The sequence below is a fragment of the Bubalus bubalis genome, chromosome 23 (genome assembly GCF_019923935.1).
Source record: "Bubalus bubalis isolate 160015118507 breed Murrah chromosome 23, NDDB_SH_1, whole genome shotgun sequence".
Lineage (NCBI taxonomy): Eukaryota > Metazoa > Chordata > Mammalia > Artiodactyla > Bovidae > Bubalus > Bubalus bubalis.
The window spans coordinates 11813043-11828943 of record NC_059179.1 but is presented as its reverse complement, the minus strand read 5'-3'; positions in this window follow the sequence as shown (position 1 = coordinate 11828943).

The window sequence follows — 15901 nt, the reverse complement described above, 5'->3', positions numbered from 1 at the left end:
TAAGTTCTGCTATATATGAGGAATGGTCTTTCCCACCTTGTTAGACTGAGTAAATTTTTTAAAATTATGCCTTTGTTGTCAATATGGGTTTTCTTAAAAATCACTACCATACACGACGGGTGTACTACACCAGAAAGAACCACAAGAGCCTTGCTTTATTCCAGTTCTGGTTTTAGACTTTAAAAAAAAGTCCTGAGTTCCACCATCCTGCAGTCTGTAATTTACATTAAGTACTTGGCATTAACTGCCTGCTAGCTCCAGGCTATAATCTTCAGTGGTCAATTGCCCTAAGGGGAACACCACTCCACACTGGCAGCTAGTGTTGGAAAGACTGGCAGGAAGCCACACTTCAGAGCTGGCTCCTATGACTGTCTCACCCATCTTTATCAATGCCAGGTAGCGATAACGAACTACGGTTTTCCACTAGAATGAACAGTCTTCATGACAATGGCTTTGGCTAAAAGCCTTATAGTCTTTTATTGCTCTAGTGTGAGAAGTGTAAACAAATTGAGCAAGCGCAGGCATCTGTATCCTTTGAAATGTACCCCAAGCTTGATTCCAGACAGAACAGTGACTGATTCAAGGGATTCTTGCCATTGGGATTTAACTGTAAAGTTAGCTGAGTCTAGCCACATTTTCTTCTCATGGAGGTATAGTAACAAAGATTTTCTGCTTGATCAAACTGTAATCTGTATCCTCTGAGCTCTGCTTCAACAAACCTCTGTCCTTGGGCATGTCCTCAAGAGAAGATTCCCACTGAGTCAGTTTAGCCAGAACCCCCATCTTCCACATCTCCTTGCTCATTAGGGTCTCCATTCTCCACCCTTCTCCAGGTGATGTCTGATCATCCTAGCTTGCCTTCAGTGACAGTCTAATGAGAGCAGTTTAGCCAGAGTCCCTCCCCTCCCCTTGATGTTTCCTCAATAATTTCCTACCCACCAATTCATCCCCCCGACACACACACAGTTCCACTTTTTAAAAAATTCCCACTTTTTCTTATTGTATCAAGATTTGAGCAGAATCTCTCTCCCTTACATCAAAGCCCCATTGCATTAGTCCCTATACCTATCTTGAAGGTCCTGAAAAAAAAAATCTGCCTTACTGTTGTAACAAGTGTCACGGATAATTTTTTCTTTACCAATAGTCAAAAGACCTCAAAGATCAGATCTGATCACTTGGGGGTCTCCTTGCTACTAAATGTGAGTATGTATGTCAGGTATGGTTTGAAATTTGCTTCCATCCTAACCTAGTAGAAAGTTATGAGCAGGAACATATAACCCTTAGCAGCTTCTAATCATTGAAAACTACTTATACATTTGCCAAAAAGAACCCAGTGGTTGTGCCAGAGCGATTTGGGTCATTTCACAACACCTACCTCAGTGATGATGCAGACTGAGGGTCAGAATCGTGAAGATCTCCCCAGCTACAACCTTCCACCATTTCATCATTTCCCTAAACGTGCACAGCATCTGCAACCATGCCTGGAAGCAGTTACATAACCATGAAGGCACTCCTTGTCTTTCAATCTTCATTTTCATGTTGACTTTTTTTACCCCAAAGTAGATAAAGAAACTAACTAGGTTTTTCCAAAGCCAGCAATCCCTATTTTCAAAGGTGCTATTAAGTAGTGATGGCATAATTGATGTTAGCAATCACTGGAACTCAACAATAAAGCCCCCGAGAGAGGAAAGCGGATTTGTTCTCCCGCCTACCTGTTCGAGGAGGCCTCCCCACTGAGTCATGCCTCCTATAGGGAGGTGATATTTGAAGAATGAAGCTGTTCCACTGCTTTACTCTTTACTTGTCTGGACTGAAAGCGTTTTACTAATATCTCCTGCTGCTCTTTTAACGGAGGGTCCTTTCTCCTATAGCAGGAGTTCTGCCATTGCAGAAGAAAACCAGCTGGAGACTAGGAAATGGGATTTTAAACTCTCTGGGTACCTGGCACTGACAGGTAGAGGTGACTACATGAACTCCTAGAAGAGTTTCCATGGAAACATGAAGCACTTTGGACATGCAATGTTAGCATTAACCAGCATTGTTCCATGGACAAGCTCTCTTTCTTTTAAGGGTGCGTGCTAAGTTGCTTCAGTTGTGTCGGGCTCTTTGCGACCCTATGGACTATACCCCACCAGGCTCTTCTGTCTGTGGTATTCTCCAGGCAAGAATACTGGAATGGGCTGCCATGCCCTACTCCAGGGGATCTTCCCAACCCAGAGATTGAACCCATGTCTTATGTGTCTCCTGCATTGGCAGCCTGGTTCCTTACCACTAGACCCACCTGGAAAGCCCCCTTTCTTTCAAGGAGGAGTCCTTAAAATTCAGCTCAAACCAATATTTTATTGAACACTTCCTATGGGCCAAGCACAGTCTGCCATGAGTACAAAGGTAAATCAAATAGAGTCCTTTGCCCTCATGAAACTCTGGTCTAGCAGACAAATGTGTCCTGGAAAGAAAGATTCAAGGTATAATAAGAACATAAATCAATTCGATTAAACCACTTCTAGAAGTGTGAAATGTGAAACCTAAAAGACAGCTGCATATATATATATATTTTAATATAAATGTATAAATATATATATATATATATATGTTGGGACTTCCAGGTGGCTCAGCAGTAAAGAATCTGCTTGCCAGTGCAAGAGATGCATATTTGATCTTGGAGTCAGGAAGATCTCCCAGAGAAGGAAATGGCAAGCTATTCCAGTATTCTTGCCTGGGAAATCCCATGGACAGAGGAGCCTGGCGGGCTACAGTCCATGGGGTCACAAAGAGTCAGACATGACTTAGCAGCTAAACAACAACATATGTTGACAATATATATTAAAAAAATTTTTTTTCACTTCTAGGGGTGAGTGGTCAGAAATTAAAATTTAAAGTTTCCACTCCAGAGCAAGTGATCCTCCAAACCTACTTCATATTAACTTCGCCAAGGTGCTTATTAAAAGGATAGATTCCCAGTCCTAAGCCTGAACAATTAAGTTTGGTAGGTTTGGGGTAAGGTCCAGGAAACTGTTTAATAAACACTCTAAGCAATTTTAATGGAGTCTTTCTCTGCAGACCAGTTCCCTAAAAAACTAATTTTCTTTCTCTGCCCTAAGTCCCAAAGGAGATCTTCAGGTCTAGCCTATTCCAACTTCAGGTGGGGAGTAGATTGCCTTCATTTTTTGGCATTTGATTATTTGTTTATTGGTTTTTCAAAGTGGCCTCAGCAACCTCTCCAACTTCTGGGTTTCCCCAATTACTGAAGAGTTCAGCTTTGTGACTCTGTAGGCCTACTTCAAGCAGTTAACCCCACCCATTTCCCCTTACTCCTGACCCCAGCCTATCCATCCAGAGTTCATTGAGGCTGTCTCTTTCTCTACAGTTTTTCTTGGTCCTTTCCAGGAGGATGACCAACTGTCTTGGTTGGCCCAAGACAAAGGTTTACTGGAACTCAGGATTTTCAGTGATATAGCCAGGAAAAGTCCAGGTAGGCCAGGATGAGCTAGTCATTGTAAATAGTTGTGCATTTTGGCAAGTTAGCGGGGGAAAAGTTAACGCTTCCTGGTAGGGCTGATTTCTTCACCACAACCATTTCTAAGCCTTCTCTGTTTTCATCTAACTTCCACCTAGATCCATGGAAACAGAACTAGAATTTGAAACTTTCTTGTATGGATGTGAGAGTTGGACTGTGAAGAAAGCTGAGCGCCAAAGAATTGATGCTTTTGAACTGTGGTGTTGGAGAAGACTCTTGAGAGTCCCTTGGACTGCAAGGAGATCCAACCAATCCATTCTAAAGGAGATCAGCCCTGGGTGTTCTTTGGAAGGAATGATGCTAAAGCTGAAACTGCAGTACTTTGGCCACCTCATGCGAAGAGTTGACTCATTGGAAAAGACTCTGATGCTGGGAGGGATCGGGGGCAGGAGGAGAAGGGGACGACAGAGGATGAGATGGCTGGATGGTATCACCGACTCGATGGACGTGAGTTTGAATGAACTCTGGCAGTTGGTGATGGACAGGGAGGCCTGGTGTGCTGTGATTCGTGGGGTCACAAAGAGTTGGACCCGACTGAGCGACTTAGTCAATTTTAGCTGCTGGCTGCCTGCAGACACTCGGAAATGCCAAGTTTTACCTGTCCCTCTTGGATGAAGGCATGGCAACCCACTCCACTATACTTGCCTGGAGAATTCTATGGACAGAGGAGCCTGGCAGCCTACAGTCCATGGGGTTGCAAAGAGTCAGACATGACTGAAGTGACTTAGCACAGCACACACGTGTTTAGAGGGGGACAGAAATCAACACACCAGTGTCAATGAGTGTTGTCAGTCAACCCAATCAGCTCCCTCTCTGTCTGGCTCTAGACATTGCTTTGTATGTTTTAAACATGTATGTAAATGTTATATTAGTAAGATTTTATTCTTTTCACTCAGCTTGGGTTTTCCAAAGTCATTCTTTTTTTATTTTTTTCATGGCCACATCATGTGGCATGACAGATCTTAGTTCCCTGATCAAGCAACCTATGCCCCCTGCATTGGGACTGCAGAGTCTTAACCACTGGACCTCCAGGCAAGTCCCCTCTCTGCTTCCAGGTAATTAGAATGAGGTGTTTTCAGGCCTGTGGCTTTCAGGGCTGTATTGGATCCAAATGACAGGCCTCCTGCAGTGACCTGCTCTGTTCCTTGCAATCTGTGTTAAAGCCAAAAATTAGAAAGAGGGTTATGTGAAATCATTGTCAATCCCTGCCACCCCAGGCTTGCTAGATTACCAGAAGAAAAGTTAGTTTCTGCTGAGGGAGGAAGAAACGAGCCAATATTCACTGAGAACCATCTACATGTTAGGTAGGGCCTACCATAGCTCTTTAAAAAACCCATCTCCCTTCATCCTCTTATAAACCCTATGAAGAAGGCATTTACTATTCCCCTTGACTAATGCGAAACTCAATACACAGACAGTGTTGGGAGCACATTCAAGGTTACACAGCAAGAAGGTACAGAGTACAGATTCAAGCAGCGGAAATTGGTTGAGCAACAGCTTCCCCTTCACCTGGCACGCTCTGCTTCTCCCCACAGGGTTCCTGCTCCTTTCCCACGTTCAGTTTAATTAACATGGAACAGGCAAGGAGGATGCTTTTCAAAACCCAGCTCCCTGCAGTGGAAGCTCCCAGCATCCCTCACTTCGTCCTAGCAGCACCTGGATTCTTAGAGAGCAGGGCAGCGTGCCGGCGTGCTCTCAACTCTGTCTCCCAGGAAGCAGCTGGATTTGACTCTGAGGTTTCCTGACTCTGCAGGGAGTCCACACTGCTTTTCTCATGGAGGGATCTACCTCTTGCCCACCTTCAGCCCGCCTCCTCCGCCGCTGCTGCTCTTCTAATTTTTTCAGCAGCTGGATATTTCCAGAGGATCCTCTGCATCTGAGATGATCCACTCTGAGCGTCCCCATCCATTATGCCTCTTCTTTTTAATGTCTTAAGAAAAAACGGCACTGCTGTCTAGTCTAGATTGACTGATTGTGGAGAAACTAGTTGTTCATGAGCCAGATGTTGTTCATCAGGCACTAGAGTTTAGTCTGGACTTAATGCAACCCCACAAAACAGCAAATCCACGAGCTTTCCCTGGCTTTTCCGTATGGTAGAGCTTTTGTCCACCAACCCTGAAATTTCCCGAAGGAAATTTTCTCTTCCAGCCAGAGGCCAAACCCAGACAACAACATAGGAGCCTGCCTGGAAAAAGTCCCTGCTTCCACTTCATTTGTTTTCATATACCTCTTCCCCCAAATCTAAGGCATCATTCAAATAGTATTTTCAGGAGGAGTATCTGGCTGTATCAGTACTTTCTGAGTATCTGGCTATTTTTTCCCAGGAAAATAGGAATATTTAATTTTTAATTATAACCAGAGTTACAATGAAATCAAAATTCATGTATAAGATCTTTATTTCAACAGTCTCTGTGCTGTCCTGGTTAGATCCTGGGCTTTATAATTAGATGGACAGCAGAGACTTTCAGATTCTTATATTGTGAGGGCCATGGAGAAGAAAGGCAAGACAAATCCCTACTGGCAAAAATATAGAAGAAGCAAAAAAAATAAAAAAGTGAGAAGAAACAAATATTTTGGATCTCTTTGTGGACAGTTTACTTTCTGTGATGACATGATAAGCTTGGAGCCTAGATGTTAAACCTAATCTCTTAATTCACATCATTCAAATTTCTGGAAAACAACCTGACCTTCTCTCCTGCAACTCGGGAAAAACAATGGCATCAAATTACATGTTCACTGTAAATTATCTGCTGTTCTTTTTAACTCAGGTATATCTTTTTTCAAGCTGATTGGGTTAGCAGAGATATACCCCCAAAGCATACCTGACCTACAGATTCCTTCCTCAGATACATCATCTGCCTCATGGACAGCAATGTTTTATTTCAGACGGCATCCAACTTAGCAAAGACAGCAAAGACCTGCTTCCTTAAACCTGCCTCCAAATCACCCACCACAAGCCCAAATCCTCCAAGTGCATTCTAAGACCTCCCCTCTCCCAGCCCTGCCACATTTCTCCATGACATTCGTTCTCCCTCTTTGCAGCTCAGTAAGCTCTAGTCTCAGAGCAGGCAATGGTAACCCATTCCAGTACTCTTGCCTGGAAAATCCCATGGACGGAGGAGCCTGGTAGGCTGCGGTCCATGGGGTCGCCAAGAGTCAGACATGACTGAGTGACTTCACTTTCACTTTTCATTTTCATGCATTGGAGAAGGAAATGGCAACCCACTTCAGTGTTCTTACCTGGAGAATCCCAGGGACAGAGGAGCCTGGTAGGAGGCCGTCTATGGGGTCGCACAGAGTCGGACACGACTGAAGCGACTTAGCAGCAACAGGAAGCTCTATTCTGTCTGGCAGCAGTGTGTACCCGGTGACTTTCCACTGAGGCACTGGGTGGGCACAGGGGTTCTAGGAACAGTGCTGTTGCTCAATAACTGAATCCTTGAATAAATCACTCTCTTTCTCTGGGTCTCACTTCTCACATGAAAAATATAAGAGCAGATGTGACTTAGCCATAAATAATCTACATGCAAGCATAAAATTCATTTTATTTTTATAAATACTCAAATTTTTCTTTCGTGACACTTATTTGGGCTTCCCTGGTGGCTCAGATGGTAATGAGTCTGCTTGCAGTGCAGGAGATCTGGGTTCAATCCCTGGTTCAGGAAGATCCCCTGGAAAAGGGAGTGGCTACCCACTCCAGTATTCTTGCCTGGAGAATTCCATGGACAGAGGACATAGTGGGACATAGTCCATGGGGTTGCAAAGAGTCGGACATGACTGAGCAAGTAAAACTTTCACTTTTCATTCATTATCAGAAATTAGGAAACTAAATTTAAGCCAATCTGGAAGACTTGATTCAATCTAGTCATTTTCTATCATTTCGGGTTTCAAATGTCGCTTTCTTAAGTAACATCATTATCATCAGCCACCAAGGAATCCTAAGTCCTCTGCCTTAAGTTCTCTCGGACCTGAGTCCCACCAGCCAGTCTGTCAGCATGCAGGGAACTCACCCATGACTCCCATCACATGAGCCTGAGTCTTGTGGAGGATCTTGTGGAGGACAGTCCAAACATCTGGGTGCACAGACACCTGCTTACTCCTCAGATTCTTGGTTTTCGCTGTGCTTGTTTTCTCCCACCCAGTGAAGTTTCATGGGTGATCCTATGGAGACAGTCCTGTTTCCTCTCTGTCAAAGCTTGTGAGGGACCACCAACAGCACAGGCGTCCGGCAGTGGAAAAGTGACCAAACAGTCCCTGCTCTCCACTCACCTCCCCACTCACCCGGGGCCCACTGGAGAACTTGAGTGTGTCTGCCACGTCGTGCAACGGGACACAGCTGTCGCCCTCCCTCTTGCTCAGTTGTGTCTCTGCACAGGCCTCCCTGTCCAGCACTCACAGGCACCAGATCAGAAGCAAGCACTAGCTGGTAACTCCACGTCAACTCTCAACCTCTGGGGGATTCTCCTGGGCCCCCTTCCAGACCCAGAAGCAGCCTCCTCTCAAAACAGACAAAAAGACTGGGAACTTTGGGTTAAGACGTGTGACCTCTGCTTACTTTAGGAAGGTCCTCGCTTCCTTCCAGTGTCTTCATTTCTTCTTCTCTGGCAAGACAAAAAGACAGACCAGCTTAGGTCACCTCAACTTTGCTCTCTGCTCCCCACTTGGGATGACCCCCAAGAAGTTGGGTTAGAACCCAAGGGCCTCACAGAACCCAGCTTGAAAAACTACAGTTTTACTTTCTTCTATCAAAGAAAAAATTTTTTAAATTTTTGTTGGAGTACAGTTGATTTATAATGTTGTGTTAGTTTTAGGTGTAGAGCAAAGTGAATCAGTTATATAATATCTATATCCACTCTTTTAGATTCTTTAGAAGTCTTATATCATAACATAAAATGGGGGACTTGCCTGGCAGTCCAGTGGTTAAGAATCCACACTTCCAATGCAGGGGGGCTGTGGGTTCATTCTGTGGCCAGGGAACTAAGATCCCACATGCTGTGGGGCACGGCCCAAAAAAAAATTGTAAAAAAAATATAATAACATAAAATGAGCCCTGAGACTTCCTGAAATGATAGCACTTAGTGCTTGACTTTTCTTCTCACACCAAAGACAGGAACTATCTCCACCATGCTGGATGAAGACTGCCTCTCTGTGGGAGCATCACTGGGAACCTGGGGCTTGGGTGAAGGTCTTAGAGGGCAGTGTGTGTGTGGGGGGAAACCTGAGAAAGTCAGATGACCAACGAAGTAGGGTAGGCTAGATGAATCATAGCACATCCATCTGATAGAACACTACACAGTCTTTAATGATATCAAGGGGAAAAATTTAATAACATCAGATGTTCACTAACTATTGTTAAATGAAAAAGCAAGCCACAAAACAGTATGTGTATTTGCTTCTATTTTTGTTGAAGAAAAAAAAATACAGAGGGGAAAAAAATCCAAAAGAATATACCTTAGAGATCCCCCACCTTCCCTCCCACTCCAGAGAGACAGAATTACATATGATTTACACTTAACTTTTTGAAAAAGCGTATGTTTAAATTTTTTCAACAGATATTATTTTGTAGTCCATGAAAGAAAAACAAAAAATTTTTTAAAAACCAAAAGTGAATGGAAGAGAATACCTGGCCATTGAGAGCTGTGTCAAAATGAGAACATTTGTTCCAACGTGCACCTGGGAATTTTCAATAGCAGGAAGACAAGGACAAAGTTGTGGGTTCAAACCACTTACGTTAGAATGGTCAAAAAGAACCTCTGCTGAGTTATGCAAAATATGAAAGGGAGGAAGAAAGAGACTTGGTAGAAGACAGCAGTGAGAGAGATGTGAGATGACCAGAACTCAGGTGAGGGTTCTGGCCTGGCAGAGGAAGGAGGAAGGAGAGAAAGCCAGGAATCCTGCAGAGCAGGGAATGGTGAAATTTGCTAACAGCCTCAGCATGGAAATAGGTGAAAATGAGGATTATGTCCAAAATGACCTCTTCTACCCCCGACCTGGGACATGGCATGCTGTGGGAAGAGGCTGGGTCTCTGGAATGCCTCTCTGAAAGGTGGGGGGGGGGGGGGGGGGGGGGGAAACACGTTATAACTTCATCATCCTACACTTTAGTAGAGGCAGGGCTTCTAAGAAATATCCAAAATTAGATAGGCAAATTCAAAGATAAAAACAAGTAGAGGAATCATCTGCATATCAGTTTCAGAAAAAAAAGGAAAGGAAATAAGGTTGTGATGAAAGCAGGTGGAAAAGAACAAGAGCTGTGAGTCAGACCAATGCTCACTGAAATACTTTTTAAAATTGGAAGCAATGCATGCCCATCACATAGTAAATCTTAATAAATGCACCTACAGTTACCTGTCATAAGTTTCAGCTCTTCTACTAAATTCAGAGCACCTTCTAAACTTTTCTCTTCATATTCTTGTTCCAAAGTGCCTAATACATTGCCTTGACTGTAGTAAGTGTTCAACAAATATCTGTGGAAAGAATAAATGAAGGCAGTTACTAATTCTACTTTGTCCTTCCTAAGTGTCAAAGGAAAGGACGACATCTGATTAATCACAATCTGGACGATTACTTCCTGTAAAACGAATTCACTTGGACACACAGATTGTCACAGGTAAAAGGAATTTTAGACATCACTAAGTCCAGTGCTTTTCTACCACTTTCAGGTAGGTAGCGACCCACACGCAGTTTCAATCAGAGCAACTCAGCTTTTATCTGTTTTGTATAGTGGGCTTCTGAATAAAATTTCACTTGTGCAGAGTTTCTGAAGACAAGTAAAATCTGAAAATCATGGCATCTGAAACCCTCTCATTTCTTAAGGTAAGGAATCAGTGGAGTGGTTTTTTAAGCCATTTCCATGCCAAATGAAACACCTGATGTCCATTATATTTGAATATCAGATAAACAGCACACAAAAATTTTAGTATGTCTCAAATACAGCTGCATTTGTCCAGCTGTCTAAACACCAGGCTCCATAAATGCTCCCTCTTAGAAGCTGCTACAGCACCAAGGCTTTCAGTGTATTGCTCTCAAGAGATTGCTCTTTTTTAAAATTTTTATTTTATTGAAATGTAGTCGATTTACAATGCTGTGTTAATATCTGCTGTGCAGCTTAGAGACTCAGTTATAGACATTTTTTTTCATATTCTTTTCCATCATGATTTATCAGGATATTGACTATTGTTCTCTGTGCTTTACAGTGGTTCTTGTTCAGTTACTAAGTCATATTCAGTTCTTTGTGATCCCATGGTCTACAACACTCCAGGCTCCTCTGTCCTCCACTGTCTCCTGCGGTTTGCTCAAATTCATGTTCATTGAGTCAATGATGCTATCTAACCATCTCATCCTCTGCCGCCCCCTTCTTGTTTTGCCCTCACTCTTTCGCAGCATCAAGGTCTTTGCCAATCAGCCAGCTCTTTGCATCAGGCGGCAAAAGTGTTGGAGTTTTAGCTTCAGCAACAGTCCTTACAATGAATATTCAGCGTTGATTTCCTTTAGGATTGACTGGTTTGATCTTGCAGTCCAAGGGACTCTCAAGAGTCTTTTCTAGCACCACAATTCAAAAGCATCAATTCTGTGGTGCTCAGCCTTCTATATGGACTAATGCTCACATCTGTACATGACTACTGGAAAAACCATAGCTTTGACTACATGGATTTTTGTGGGCAAAGTGATGTCTCTGCTTGTTAATACTCTGTCTAGGTTTGTCATAGCTTTCCTTCCAAGAAGCAAACATCTTTTAATTTCATGGCTGCAATCATCAGCCTCAGTGATTTTAGAGCCCAAGGAAAGAAAATCTGTCATATGCCTCTCCTTTTCCCCCTTCTATTTTCCAGGAAGTGATGGGACTAGATGCCATGATCTTAATGATCATGGTCTTAATGTTGAGTGTCGAGACAGTGTTTTCACTCTCCTCTTTCATCCTTATCAAGAGGCCCTTTTGTTCCTCTTCACTTTCTACCATTAGAGTGGTATACGGTGCTGCACAGTAGGACCTTGTTTGTCCATAGATAATAGTTTGCATCTGCTAACCCCAAACTGCTCATCAAACCCTCTTCCACCTTCTCCCCCTTGGCAACCACAAGTCTGATCTGTCTGTGAATCTGTGTCTGTTTGGCAGATAAGTTCATTTGTGTCATTTTTAGATTCCACATATAAGTGATATCAGGTAGTTTTGTCAAGACACTATTCTTTAACTCCCAGTTTAAACAATAAAAACTCAGCTCATAAATCATACTCTCCAGTGTGCTATTATGGACAGAGCCAGGATCAAGCAGCCATTACCACAAGAATCCTGACTTTCATTATGGTAAAATGAGCACTTTCCTGTCAAAAGTGTTAGGTACAACTTTATCAGCGTTACCTTAAAGGTAATGCCCTTGACATGTTCACAGTTTAATGGCTCAAGCAGATATGCCCATTTGGGACTGATGAGAATATATGCATGGCTAAGGGAGCTGTAGTAGCTGTGATGCTGACTTTTAGGGCCAACTGAACAGTACATGAACCGTGAACTTCCAGATGTTCCATCAGGATTTAGAAAAGGCAGAGGAACCAGAGATCAAATTACCAACATCCATTGGATCATGGAAAAAGCCAGAGAGTTCCAGAAAAAAACATCTACTTATGCGTTATTGACTATGCCAAAGCCTTTGACTGTGTGGATCACAACAAACTGTGGGAAATTCTTACAGAGATGGGAATACTAGACCACCTGACCTGCCTCCTGAGAAATTTGTATGCAGGTCAGGAAGCAACAGTTAGAACTGGACATGGAACAACAGACTGGTTCCAAATCAGGAAAGGAGTATGTCAAGGCTGTATATTGTCACCCTGCTTATTTAACTTACTTACAGAGTACATCATAAAAAATGTTGGACTGGATGAAACACAAACTGGGATCAAGATTGCTGGGAGAAATATCAATAACCTCAGATATGCAGATGACACCACCCTTATGGCAGAAAGTGGAGAACTGAAGAGCCTCTTGATGAGAGTGAAAGAGGAGAGTGAAAAAGTTGGCTTAAAACTCAACATTCAGAAAACTAAGATCATGACATCTGGTCCTATCACTTCATAGCAAATAGATGGGGAAACAATGGAAACAGTGACAGACTACTCTTTTTGCGCTCCAAAATCACTGCAAATGGTGACTGCAGCCATGAAATTAAAAGACATTTCCTCCTTTAAAGAAAGTCATGACCAACCTAGACAGCATATTAAAAAGCAGAGACATTACTTTGCAGACAAAGGTCCATCTAGCCAAAACTTTGGTTTTTCCAGTAGTCATGTATGGATGTGATAGTTGGACTATAAAGAAAGCTGAGTGCCGAAGAATGAATGCTTTTGAACTGTGATGTTGGAGAAGACTCTTGGGAGTCCCTTGGACTGCAAGGAGATCCAATCAGTCCATCCTAAAGGAAATCAGTCCTGAATATTCATTGGAAGGTCTGTTGCTGAAGCTGAAGCTCCCATACTTTGGCTACCTGATACAAAGAGCTGACTCATTGGAAAAGGCCCTGATGCTGGGAAAGACTGGAGGTGGGAGGAGAAGGGGATGACAGAGGATGAGATGGTTGGATGGCATCACCAACTCAACAGACATGAGTTTGAGTAAGCTCCAAGAGTTGGTGATGGACAGAGAAGCTGGCGTGCTGCAGCCCATGGGGTCACAAAGAGTCGGACACGACTGAGTGACTGAACTGAATAATCAGACCATAAATCATCATTTACTTCCTTGTCCTGGCCATCAAATTACATTTCTTTCCAGGCAAGCTAATATCTTTTCACTTTGGTTCCATCCCATAATGAGCTCCATCACATATGGCATTTGCCAAGCACACTGCTAGGTAATGAAAAGAGAGAAATTTCTTTGCCATTTTATTCATGAAGGGAAGCCCTCCCCAGTGATTTTCACCTCCTTCTCACTGACCATCTCCAGCCACAAGAGGACAGAGATCAAGTTTGTAGCTTTTATGGCTTTTATGATGGAGGATGGGGCTTCCCTGGTGGCTCACATCGTAAAGAGTCTGCCTGCAATGCATGATGAAGTAGGCATGAGATGGGAGAAATTAAAATTGGGAGATGCCAGTCAAATACATCTAAATCACACTATTATGTCTGCATATTTCCTAAAATTTTGTAAGCATAACTTAAGCTAATTTACTTTTGCTGATGTTGATTTCTATTTGCATGATTCTTCGAGTGATCTTATGTCAAATTTTTCAAGTGATCTTATGTAAATTCTCCACTTGATATGAACAATATAACCTTTTTTTTCATGCAATCTATTTTATCAAAGTGAGGTAGTAGAAGGAATGAAAAGATTTCTAGATGCTAGTACAGGTAACTGGATGAATGAGATATTTTTAACGATGTTACTTTTAAAATTAGTTCCTGGAATTTTCTCCTGCTGCTAAGTCGCTTCAGTCGTGTCTGACTCTGTGCGACCCCATAGACGGCAGCCCACCAGGCTCCTCTGGCCCTGGGATTCTCCAGGCAAGAATACTGGACTGGGTTGCATTTCCAGTTCCTGGAATTTTCTCCCGTGGTGGCAAGAACTTCTTTGGCTGGCAAGGAACAGTGCCAAAGATAATATTACCTATCTTCCCACATTTTTGCCCTGCTTGGCACTTTACATAAATTGGTGCAGCTGTGAAGTCAGAGAATGGGTTTTATGCCAGGCATTTTCACAGAGAAGTGCTTTGTCTCCCTCTGGTGGAAAAATTTATGTTTGCAACATCAGTTGCAGTTCTCAGGCCTGGGTGCACTTTGGGATCCCTCTGCACACAAGCTCAGTCGTGACCAACTCCTTTGTGACCCCGTGGACTGTACCTGCCAGGCTCCTGTCCATGGAATTTTCCAGGCAAGAATACGCGAATGGGTTGCCATTTCCTTCTCCAGGGGATCTTCCCAATCCAAGGGATCACACCCAAGTCTCCTGCATTGGCAGGCGAATTCTTTACCGTTGTGCCACCTTGCAAGCCCTTATAATCACCAGTGGTTCAATAATCCCAATACCCCAGCCCTACCCCAGACTAATTCAGAACCCGGCAACAGAATCCAGCCAGCAATATTTGGTTTAAAAAATTGGTACATGATTTTAATATACACTGAGTTAGAAGTTCTAAAACAATGATAAACTGACTGCCACAAAGGGAAAAGAGCAATCTGTGTATGTAGATTCCATCATCTTCCACGGGCCCCTTTACAATTTCCAGAGGGGAAATCACTAAGGACTGTCTTAGAATATAAGAACTCTAAATCCCAGTTTCTTCCTGAGTGACTCTCCCTGCAGTGAGATAGAATGTATTAAGCACACACACACACACACACACACACACACAATAAGTACACAATCAGGTACTTTGGCAAAACTGTCAAGTAGTTTTAACTGGACTTTCGTACCTTTTGTATTTACCAAAAACTTTCTCACATATTTTCTCATTTAATTCTCTTAAGGACCTGTTAAGGTGGATAGTCATTCCTCCTATGTGCACCTAAGAACACAAAGCCCTACAGTATCTTAGGTACACACTCAGACCCTGCTTTTCCCTTCTTCTCCTCCTCATTAATACTTCAGTTCAGTCGCTCAGTCGTGTTCGACTCTTTGTGACCCCATGAATCACAGTACGCCAGGCCTCCCTGTCCATCACCAACTCCCGCAGTTCACTCAGACTCATGTCCATCAAGTCTGTGATGCCATCCAGACATCTCATCCTCTGTCGTCCCCTTTTCCTCCTGCCCCCAATCCCTCCCAGGATCAGAGTCTTTTCCAATGAGTCAACACTTCACATGAAGTGGCCAAAGTACTGGAGTTTCAGCTTTAGCATCATTCCTTCCAAAGAAATCCCAGGGCTGATCTCCTTCACAATGGACTGGTTGGATCTCCTTGCAGTCCAAGGGACTCTCAAGAGTCTTCTCCAACACCACAGTTCAAAAGCATCAATTCTTCGGCGCTCAGCTTTCTTCACAGTCCAACTCTCACATCCATACATGACTACTGGAAAAACCATAGCCTTGACTAGACGACTTTTGTTGGCAAAGTAATGTCTCTGCTTTTCAATATGCTATCAAGATTGGTCATAACTTTTCTTCCAAGGAGTAAGCGTCTTTTAATTTCATGGCTGCAGTCACCATCTGCAGTGATTTTGGAGCCCCCCAAAATAAAGTCTGACACTGTTTCCACTGTTTCCCCATCTATTTCCCATGAAGTGATGGGACCAGATGCCGTGATCTTCGTTTTCTGAATGTTGAGTTTTAAACCAACTTTTTCACTCTCCTCTTTCACTTTCATCAAGAGGCTTTTGAGTTCTTCTTCACTTTCTGCCATAAGGGTGGTGTCATCTGCATATCTGAGGTTATTGATATTTCTCCCGGCAATCTTGA